Raw genomic sequence first — 10,210 nt, 5'->3', positions numbered from 1 at the left:
ACCTCACGAGGAGAAAGGATGCCTTGTTTATCTCCTTTTCTTTCCCTGCCTTCACACCCTCTGCTCGTCCCCCACCCTCCGCATGACCCCGCACCCAATGTCTCCTGGGAGCCGGAGGCCTGGCGACCACGCTGAGCCCCCCGGGCAGGTCCTTGGCCACATTCTGAGGGCAATTTGCTTCCATGAGTCCCTGGCGATGGACAGACAGGTTCCCAGTCCCCGGGAGGCCGGCTCTCAGACGTGCCTGCCGCCCCAGGGTCTGCGAGCTTTAACTGTGTGACGGTTACAGTCAACAGAACTGCAACCTTTTCTACTACGTCAATCTGTTCTCTCGTTGCTGCTCCTCCTTTTCTGCCCCATGGGGGCGGGGGGGCCCCAGCAGAGGAGGGCATGTTTGGGGAAGGAATCGGTCCGCTTCGGCTTCATGGAAAGACCGTGGAAGAAGCACACTCGGGCTCATCTACATGCCGAAGTTGGCACCTCAAAAACCCAGAGAGTGGAGGCCCTGGGCTTGCCCCTCTGGCACCCCCCCTGCAGTCACACTCCAGACCCACAGGCCACACTGCAGCCTGCCGGCCGGAGTCCCAAGCCAGGAACCACCAGCTCCCTGGTTGGGGGCAGCAGTGGCAGGAGGTGCAGCGTTCTTTCTTAAAAGGAACCATTTGCTTGGAAGCGGGAGGCGGTCTGAGTAGGGACTCGTAGCCGGGTCTTGTCCGGGCGCTGGGTCTCAAGTTGGCGTGTTTCCGAGGCTGCACCGGAAACCCACAATGCACCTGGCAAACCTCCGTGCAAATGTGATGCTTGAAATAGATTTAGAGCCAGACAGGGCGTCCGTACCCACCAACGCAGAGGCTGGGCCCGCTCCAACGCCCTGTGCCCCCACCGGGTCCCTGCTTGTTATCCCCCCCTTCCCCCACCCCCGTAGGGAGCCCGCTTTTCTTCCTGAAAGGCCTCCTGTACTGTTTTCCTAATATAAAGGTGGATTTGCTGTAGAAAGCTCAGAGGAGAGGGCTCAGGACAGATGTCACTCCGCTCAGGAGCCACTCTGAGGCCAACCTCCAGGGCTCGAGGCCCATCTCCTCCAGGGTGCTGTCTCCGCAGCCAGGGCCCAGCACTGCCCAGCAAGCCGGCCCCCGCTGCCCTTCCTGGTGCTCTTTGCAGTGAAGCTCCTAGACATCATGGTCTGTGCTCTGGACCTCACTCCCAGGGCCTCCGTCCTCCACTCTCCCGCCCCTGCCGTCAGCTCCACGCCCAGGTGCAAACCGCAAACCGTGCACAAGACAAGGTGTAGGCTCACCACGTGCCCGTGGACGCATTTTGAACATCGCCACTGCCCCCGCGACCACCAGTTCTCAGTCAGAACAAGTGCCTTCCACTCTTTCCTGCCCATTCCCACCTCCGATGCCCCAGGCGGCCACGATCCAGTGCCTGTCTCCTGCTGGATGACCCCTGTGGGTGACCTCACAGTGGACACCGTCTTTCCCGCCTGGCTTGTGCCGTTGGCCCCATGTTTCCAGTACCTACACCTCCTCCTGTTGGGCGTAGTCCACCTCTCAATCGCTGAGAGGGGTCGTGTGTATGAATATGCGGTCCTGTGCTTTTCCACCCAACTTCTGATGGACACAGGGAGAATTTCTAGTTTAGGGGCATCTATGTTTGTATATAGGTATGTAGGCAGGTAGGTATATATGCATGTATGTAGGTATGTATGCATATGTGTAGGTAGTTATGTGTGTGCATGTATGCATGTATGTATGTACGTAGGTTAGGTAGGTAGGTATGCATGTAGGTGTATATGTATGTATGTCGGTAGGTAGGTAGATATGTGTATATACATGTATGTATATATATATTCATGTAGGTAGGTAGGTAGGTAGGTATGCATGTAGATAGGTAGGTAAGTATGCATGTATGTAAGTAAGTAGGTATGTGTGTGTGCATGTAGGTGTATATGTATGTATGTCGGTAGGTAGGTGTGTATGTGTATATGCATGTATGTATGTATTAGGTAGGTATGCATGTAGGTAGGTAGGTAGGTAGGTATGTGTGTGTGTGCATGTATGTAGGTATGCATGTATGTATGTACATAGGTAGATAGGCAGGTATGCATGTATGTAGGTAGGTAGGTAGGTATGTGTGTGTGTGCATATAGGTAGGTATGCATGTATGTATGTACATAGGTAGGTAGGTAGGTATGCATGTAGGTAGGTAGGTAGGTAGGTAGGTATGTGTGTGTGTGTGTGTGTGTGTGTGTGCATGTAGGTAGGTATGCATGCATGTATGTACGTAGGTAGATAGGTAGGTATGTGTGTATGCATGTATGTAGGTAGGTAGGTATGCATGTAGGTAGGTAGGTGTGTGTGTGTGCATGTAGGTAGGTGTGCATGTATGTATGTACGTAGGTAGATAGGTAGGTATGTGTGTATGCATGTATGTAGGTAGGTAGGTTTGCATGTAGAGGGAGGTAGGTAGATACACATAGTACTGTCTTGAGGGAAGTACTGCCAGAATCCCACCTCGAGACTTTACAGCACTGACCTTGGATGTGTAACCCCGGGGGCCTGGCGCTTGGTCAAGGTGGGCATTCGGGAAAGGCCTCCAGGAGACGGCCGGGCACGGCAGCTGCCAGGCCGGGTGCCACACAGCCGCCATAGTGAGGACCACACGGGGCTGGGGTCTCCTTCTCTGGAGCTGGGGTTGCTTTGAGCCAGAACTGACCCGACAAAGCCCACAGCCTGCTGCATGGGTTGCAGCTCAATGTCAAGAAACCAAAAATCTCCACAACTGGACCCACGGACAGCAGCGGCCAAGGATTTCATTTTACTTGGATCTCTGATCAATTCCCATGGAAACAGCAGTCGGGGGATCAAATGGCGTATCGCATTGGGCAGACCTGCTGCAAAACAAGACTGCCTTCAAGGATTGATGAGCAAGGATGTCCCCTGGCAGACTGAGGTGTGTCTGACCCCGGACCCTGAACCCCCACCCCACCCCCGCGCAATTGCTTCCGACACGCGTGAAAACTGCACGAGAGTGGGCAAGACCACAGAACGCCTGACGCATCCGAATGACGGCGTTGGGGAGGACTACAGAAAGTCCACGGACTGCTGGACAAACAAGCAAGTCTGTGTTGGAAGGAGGACCCCCAGAATGCCCCTTCAAAGGGAAGACGGCCAGGCTGTGCCTCCCGCCCTTTGAACGCACTCTCAGGAGGGCTCAGCCCCTGGAGCAGGGCATCCTACTTGGGAAAGCAGGAAGCCTATCAGGGAGACAGGTGGTCACAGTGGCTGCGACACCGGGCTCACCCATCGCCACAACTGTGGGGCAGCACCAGGCCGGGAGGTCTGCTGCTGTTGTACACAGCATTGCCCCGGGGACACCTGACAACAGCAACCTGTACACATGCACCCACACGTACTTTGAACACACTCTTTCCATTTCTCCTGAGTCACCATCCGGGCACCCGGCTGATGCTGCAGGTATGTGTGTGCTTCTGAGACGCTGGCCGACTGTCCTGTGCGCAGCGTGAGCGCTCTCGGGGAGGTGGTCTGGCTGCCTGGCTCGAGCCAGGTGCACGTCTGTACCCAACAGCACCATTGCTTTTCAAGGAGGCCTCTGCCAAAGAGGCGCAGAATCCGATCCATGGTTTGATGCCTTGACTGCTGAGGATCCGATAAACAAAACCTTGGACAGCATCGGTCTTTTCTCCATGCACCACCATGTTGTCTGAGGGTCTGGGGGCGAGGATTGGGGCTTTCTTTAGAAGGAGGGGCGACCATCCTGAAGGCTCTCACCTAGGTCTTCATCAGTAAGTGCTTCAAGCCCGCGTTGCCTTTAGCAAGCTAGGTGTGTCATCTGCATATTGTTGTGAATCATCCCTCTAACCCTGGTGCCCGATTCTTCCTCCTATAATCCAGTCTCTCCAATCATTTGCTCAGCATACAGACTGAATACGTGTGGTGAAAGGGCACCACCCCCATGCACACCTTCTCCGATTATAAACCACGCTGTATCCCCTGTTCGATTCCAAGAGCTGCCTTGGGGCCGTGTGCAGGCTTCCCGGGAGCGCCATGAAGTGTTCTGGAATTCCCCTTCCTTGAAATGTTATCCGTAATTTGTTATGGTCCACACAGTCGCATGCCTTCTGCATAGTCAATGAAGCACAGGTAAACATCTTTCTGGAATTCTCTCTGGGTTGAGACAAGATTCCCCTGGCGTCAGCAATGAGGTCCTTTGTTCCATGTGCTCCACGGAATCCAGCCAGAGCTGCTGGAAGCTCCTGTCAGGGTCCTGTTCCAGCAGAACTTCGCAGAGTGGGTATTAGCGAGAGTGGGGGACAGGTTCCTCCTCCTGCTGACTCACCTGTCCGTAGGACTGACAGGTGAGGTGCGGGTCTTGATTTGTCTTCTGCTTCAGAGATGGCATGTGTTCTTCCCTCGGGCTTCTAACCCCAGGCCTTTGCACTGAAACCCCAAACCCACTGCTGTGGATGGGTAGCGCTGTGGGGGCCTCAAGACTGCAAATCACTCAGCCACTCACTCACGTCAAATGGATGCCGACTCACAGCGACCCTGCAGCACAGGGTAGCTCTGTGTGTGGGGTGAACGGAGGGGCTTCAGACGTGATCGTAGGAACGTGCAAAAGCGCATAGAAGCCATAAGCTGCCCGCACACCAGACCCAGAAAGAAAGCTCAGATGTGGGTGTTTAGTTCTGTTTTGCTTTTCAAATGGATTTATTGGCACCTGCTTCACAATCCTACAGCCCGATCGTTGGACCATATTGAGAAATGTGTACAATCGTCACCACAATCCACTCAAAACATTCCCTCCCATGTTCACTGAGGTTAGCTCCCCACTCCCCGCACCCCACGCCCCTGCCCCACCCAGTCCTGTCGCTTTCTAAACCTGCGTGCAGACAGCGCAAGTCCCGCACTTGCGACCACATTCTCTGAACCCTGTCACAGCGCCGATACTACAGATGTTTGGACACAATGTCGGTTTCCTTAAAAAAGAAACTGTTTTAAAGAGTGTTCCCCATTTTTCCAGCAGGTGGTGCAGCAGACCTGAGAAAGCGGTTCCACAGCCACATGGGAAAGCCACTTCCCCCACACACACTATTTTGTGGAATTTTAAAGATTACAGCATGAACGAGCCCTGGGCTCACTGATGGTTTAACTGCATCAGGACCCCGAGGAGTGTCAACTGCAAAGGCCTTCTCACAGCAGGAGGGCATGTTGACAATGACCATAGTTAGCATACACCATCGTTTCAGGTGCCTCCCCCTCTCCCAGTGTGGGGGGGTGGGGAGGGGCCCTCCTTGGGCTGCAGAGGGAGAGATCACCCACATGGGCAACAGGAGGCTGGTCTCTCAAATTCCTCTTTCTAGAGAGAAAGTGCGTCTGGAACACACACAAGTGCAGGTGCACACAGACTCATGCACACAGACACACAGACACAAGAGCACGTACAGAGACATACACATGCACACACACACATAGACACATACATGCACACACAGACACAAGAGCGCGCACAGACACATACACATGCACACACACATAGACACGTGCATGCACACACAGACACACAGACACAAGAGCGCATACAGACACATACACATGCACACACACATAGACGCATACAGACACATACACATGCACACACACATAGACACATACATGCACACAAAGACACACAGACACAAGAGCATGTACAGAGACATACACATGCACACACACACATAGACACATACATGCACACACAGACACACAGGCAGACACGTATACACAAATGCATGCACACAGAGACACATGCATGCACACACAGACACAAGAGCGTATACAGACACATACACATGCGCACACACACATAGACACATACATGCACACACAGACACACAGACACAAGAGCACATACAGAGACATACACATGCACGCACGCACATAGACACATACATGCACACACAGACACACAGGCAGACACGTATACACAAATGCATGCACACGGAGACGCATACATACACACAGAGATTCATACACACAGACATGCAAACACTAATCAGACATATATGCACAATCCAGGGCAGATCTACGCGCGTCGCAGCGTGAGCCTGTCTCAGACTAGGCCTCTGCAGGTGTAACTAGGTAACTCAGCTGGAGGCTGCAGGGAGAGTGTCTGCATGTGTCCTGTCAGGAGAAGCCACCAGAAGCAGAGGTGGGAGTGGTGGGGGAGAGTTGGCAGGAGCTGGCGATGAAGAAGGACCCTCCCGTGGAGCCTCTGGGGAGAGCAGGCCTTTCTACCACATCCCGACTAGGGCTCGAGCCCCTGACCCGAGAGACAGTTTCTGCTGGTGGGACTCCCTTGTACTCGGCTCCAGCGCCAGGCCTGTGTCTCGTGGGTGACAAGTGGTCAGGGGGGCCGGTCAGGTCACACTGCTGAGAAAGAGATGGCCAAGGCTGCTCCAGGTCCCTGACGCTGCTCCCAGTCCCCGCTCGTCCTTCAGGTCAACGCTGGGCCAGGAAGACCAAAGAAAAGATGATCATTGAACTATGGTGTTGGTGAAGAATACTAAAAGTACCACATACTGTACCCACCCCCCCACCCCCCCGGGAAAAAAACACACAAACAAATCTGTCATAGAAGAAATACAGCGAGAGTGTTCCATAGAGGCAGGGGTGGGAAGAGACTTCATCTCACATATGGGGCATGTGGTCAGGAGAGAGCAGTCCCTGGAGAAGGACGTCATGCTTGGCAAAGCAGAGGGCCAGCGGGAAAGGGGAAGGCCCTGAAGGAGATGGCTGGACACAGTGGCCCCATCGATGGGCTCAAGCATGACAGCAGTTGGGAGGACGGTGCAGGACCAGGCAGTGTTTTGTTCTGTTGGACATCGGGTCACTCCAGGGACCTGCCAGCAATGGCACTCCGTGTATAACATTGACTTCATTGACTGCCACACAGCAGGACTGCCAGCGCTTCTCTCCACTTCACACCCAGGCGCGCGGGATCAGAATCTACGCTCTAACCAGGTCCCGGGGGACTCCTATGTGCACGTAAGAATCTCCTGAGGTCTTGTTAAGGTGCAGATTCTCCTCCAACAAAGACCAGGCTTCCTGGGGAGACAGGCTGTGGGGTCTCTCTGCCTAGGGCCCTTAGTCACCTTCAGGTCTGGGATCCAGCTCTCCCCCAGGGCTCAGTTGTCAGCCAAGCAATAGATGACAGACCCACGAGAGAAACACAAGTCAAAGAGCCTCCTTGTGTGTCGTCCATTTGGCAAAGGCACTCGACTGTGGGGAGCAGAACGAACGGGGGAGCGCTGCCCTAGAAGAAGGGGAATTCCAGGGTACTTCACTGTGCTGGTGCAGCACCTGTACGTGGACCGGGAGACAGGTGTGTGAACAGAACAGCGGACTGCCGCACGGTTTAAAATCAGGAAAGGTGTGAGTCAGGGCCGTATCCTCTCAGCATACTTGTTCCACCTGTATGCTAAGCACGTCCTCTGAGAAGCTGGGTTCTCTGAAGAAGAACGCGGCCCCAGGATTGGAGGAAGGCTAATTAGTAACCTGCGCTAGGCAGATGACACAATGTTGCTTTCTGAAAGTGAGGAGGACTTGAAGCACTTGCTGAGGAAGACCAAGGGTTGCAGCCTTTAGTATGGATTACAACTCAATGTAAAGAAAACAGAATTCCTCGTAACTGGACTAACATCATGATCGATGGAGAAGAGATTGGCATCGTCAAGGATTTCGTCTTGCTTGGAGCCACAATCAATGCTCATGAAAGCAGCAGTCAAGAGATCAAACAGCACGTTGCACTGAGTAAATCTGCTGCCCAAGACCTATTAGGGTATCGAAAATCAAGGCTGTTACTTTGAGCACTAGGAAGAGCCTGACTCGAGCCATGGCATGTTCAGTTGCCTCACATGCATGTGAACATTGGACATTGAATAAAAAAGACAGAAGAGCAATTGATACATTTTAATTATGGTGTTGGAGAAAAATATTGCAAGTGCCAAAAATTGCCAAATGAACAAACTAACAAATCAGTCTTAGAAGCACAGCCAGAACGCTCCCGAGAGGCCGGGGTGGAGAGACTCCGCCTCATGTGCTGTGCACACGAAGGAGGTGCTTGGTAAAGTAGGGGCAGCATGGGAGCGGAAGGCCCTTGAGGAGGTGGACTGACGCAGCGGCTGTCAATGGGCTCAAACAGAACATTGTGAGGGCGGTCACTGCAGGACCATGCAGTGTTCTGTCCTGTTGGCACCGGGTCACTGTGGGTTGGAGCAGACTGGATAGCTCCTAGCAGCAACACGGGACCGGGGGACACCTCAGAAGAATCCATCGTTTGCCATCAGCAGGGCCACATCCGCCCAAGAGCAGTGCTGAGCAGCATCAGGGAAGAAGGGGTGGGGGTAGGGGTGGCCCCAGGAGAAGTGGTGTTGTGTTGACAGGTCACAATGAACCAGATGAAGCGGCAAGTGTGTGAACGGAATGGTCGTGCCTGCAACTGGCGACGTGCACCCAACTGACCATGAGAAGCCCTTCTCTGGTCTAACGTGGGTTCTGGTGAGACTGCATCTCACACACACCCAGTCTGTTTCCCAGGCTGCCAAGGGGCCTAGCTAGTGGCCTGCAGGACAGCCCTCTGTGGAGGCTCTGGAGGCCGCGTCCAGTCCAGACATTGACTGAGTCTGCCCCTCAGAGATTCTAGGGGAGAACCTCTCCATGCTCCCTTCCAGCGTCTGACGGATGGTCAGCGGCCGGTGCTTGGTGTCCTGAGCATGGTACCTCCTGTGGTTCTATCTCATGCAGCGAGATCAGAGCCCACTGCCCCACTGTGGCCTCATGCTAACTGACCTCATCCCTAGAGACCCATGTCGGGAAAAGGGCAGCACTTCAGCTGGTCTCTCTGGGGTACAGCGGATCACTCTGGGGTGCAGCAGGTCTCTGTCGGGTGCAGCGAGGCTCTCTAGGGTGCAGCAGGCCTCACTGGGGTACAACAGGTCTCTCTGGGGGACAGCGGATCACTCTGGGGTGCAGCAAATCTCTCGGGTTCAGCAGGCCTCTCTGGGGTGCAGTGAGGTTCTCTAGGGTGCAGCGGGCCTCGCTGGGGTGCAACAGGTCTCTCTGGGGGGTAGTGGGTCTCTCTGGGGAGCAGCAGTCTCTCTAGGGACAACAGTCTCTCTGGGGGGCAGTGGTCTCTGGGGGGCAGTTCCAGGCACAGCACTAATCTTCCAGAGCACAGTGTGGCCGCACAGTTCTTAAGACAGGAAAAGAAACCTTTATGGGACACCCGATGCTGGCACAGCCAGTAGCTGGTGCCACGCGTCCCCATGCCCGCAGTAGCCATCCCAGCGGGGTCCTGAAAGCGTGCTGGAGGTCCAGCTGTGATGGGCACGCGCTGCTCTGCCTGTAGAGCCGACCTGCAAGAGGGTCTTTGGGACGGGGCCACGGGATGGCGGCAGTACCGGCGGCCGCCTCCAGGTGGCGGCAGTGCCCGCACGCAGGCAGAGATGGATGTCCCGGAGGGGCTTCGGCCTGTAGTGCTGACACCTTGCAAGGGGGTGCAGGAGCTCTTCGAGTGTCGTTGGAAATGCTGGATGTCGGCTTTGATGAAAGTGGGCAGTGGTTTCACCAGGTCCCAGTCACTGACTGGGCGCATGGGCATGGCGGGCAGTGTGGGCATGGCAGGCAGTGTACACAGGTGGGCATTGTGCAGGTGGGCAGGCTGGGCAGTTGGGCAGGGCAGGCAGTCCTGCAGGCAGTGCTCTCCCCACTCTGACCACAGCCCTTCCGCCCCGCGCATGTGCACTTCGATTGATCACAGGTGCAGGGCTGGCTGCGGCACCTTTGATGCCCTGACAGCTCATCAGCTGGCCCCTCCCCCTGACACAGGACAGCAAGATCGCAGGGGTATCTGGATGCCACAGGGGGCTCATCACTCCGGCCAAACGTACGCAGGGAGACGGGGTTCTAGGCGCCCTGCTGCTTCTGCCCACACGGTGACACCACCAACTATGAGCACAGAGGTGGAGCCCCCATGTGTGGACCCACGAGTTCCCATGTGCCTCTGTACAGGGACCTGCCTCGCTCCAGGCTGCCTTCTGAGGGCGATTTTACCCCTATTACCTGCCCTGCTTCCAGCTCAGGGTGAGAATAAGAGAGCTTGGTGTGTGTGTGTGTGTGTGTGTGTGTGTGTGTGTGTGTGTGTGTGT

The 10,210-nt window shown here is 55.0% G+C and overlaps 1 protein-coding gene across 1 annotated transcript in view; it reads left to right on the top strand.

Annotated features, from left to right (window-relative positions):
• LOC101648810 (contactin-associated protein-like 2) overlaps positions 1-10,210 on the top strand; it is an 83,104-nt gene that overhangs the window by 38,090 nt on the left and 34,804 nt on the right. The gene's annotated exons all lie outside the window — the stretch shown is intronic.

Source organism: Echinops telfairi, unplaced genomic scaffold (assembly GCF_000313985.2).
Source record: "Echinops telfairi isolate 266 unplaced genomic scaffold, ASM31398v2 ScPeMD7_23;HRSCAF=83, whole genome shotgun sequence".
Classification (NCBI taxonomy): domain Eukaryota; kingdom Metazoa; phylum Chordata; class Mammalia; order Afrosoricida; family Tenrecidae; genus Echinops; species Echinops telfairi.
This window is presented reverse-complemented; position numbering and strand designations above follow the sequence as displayed.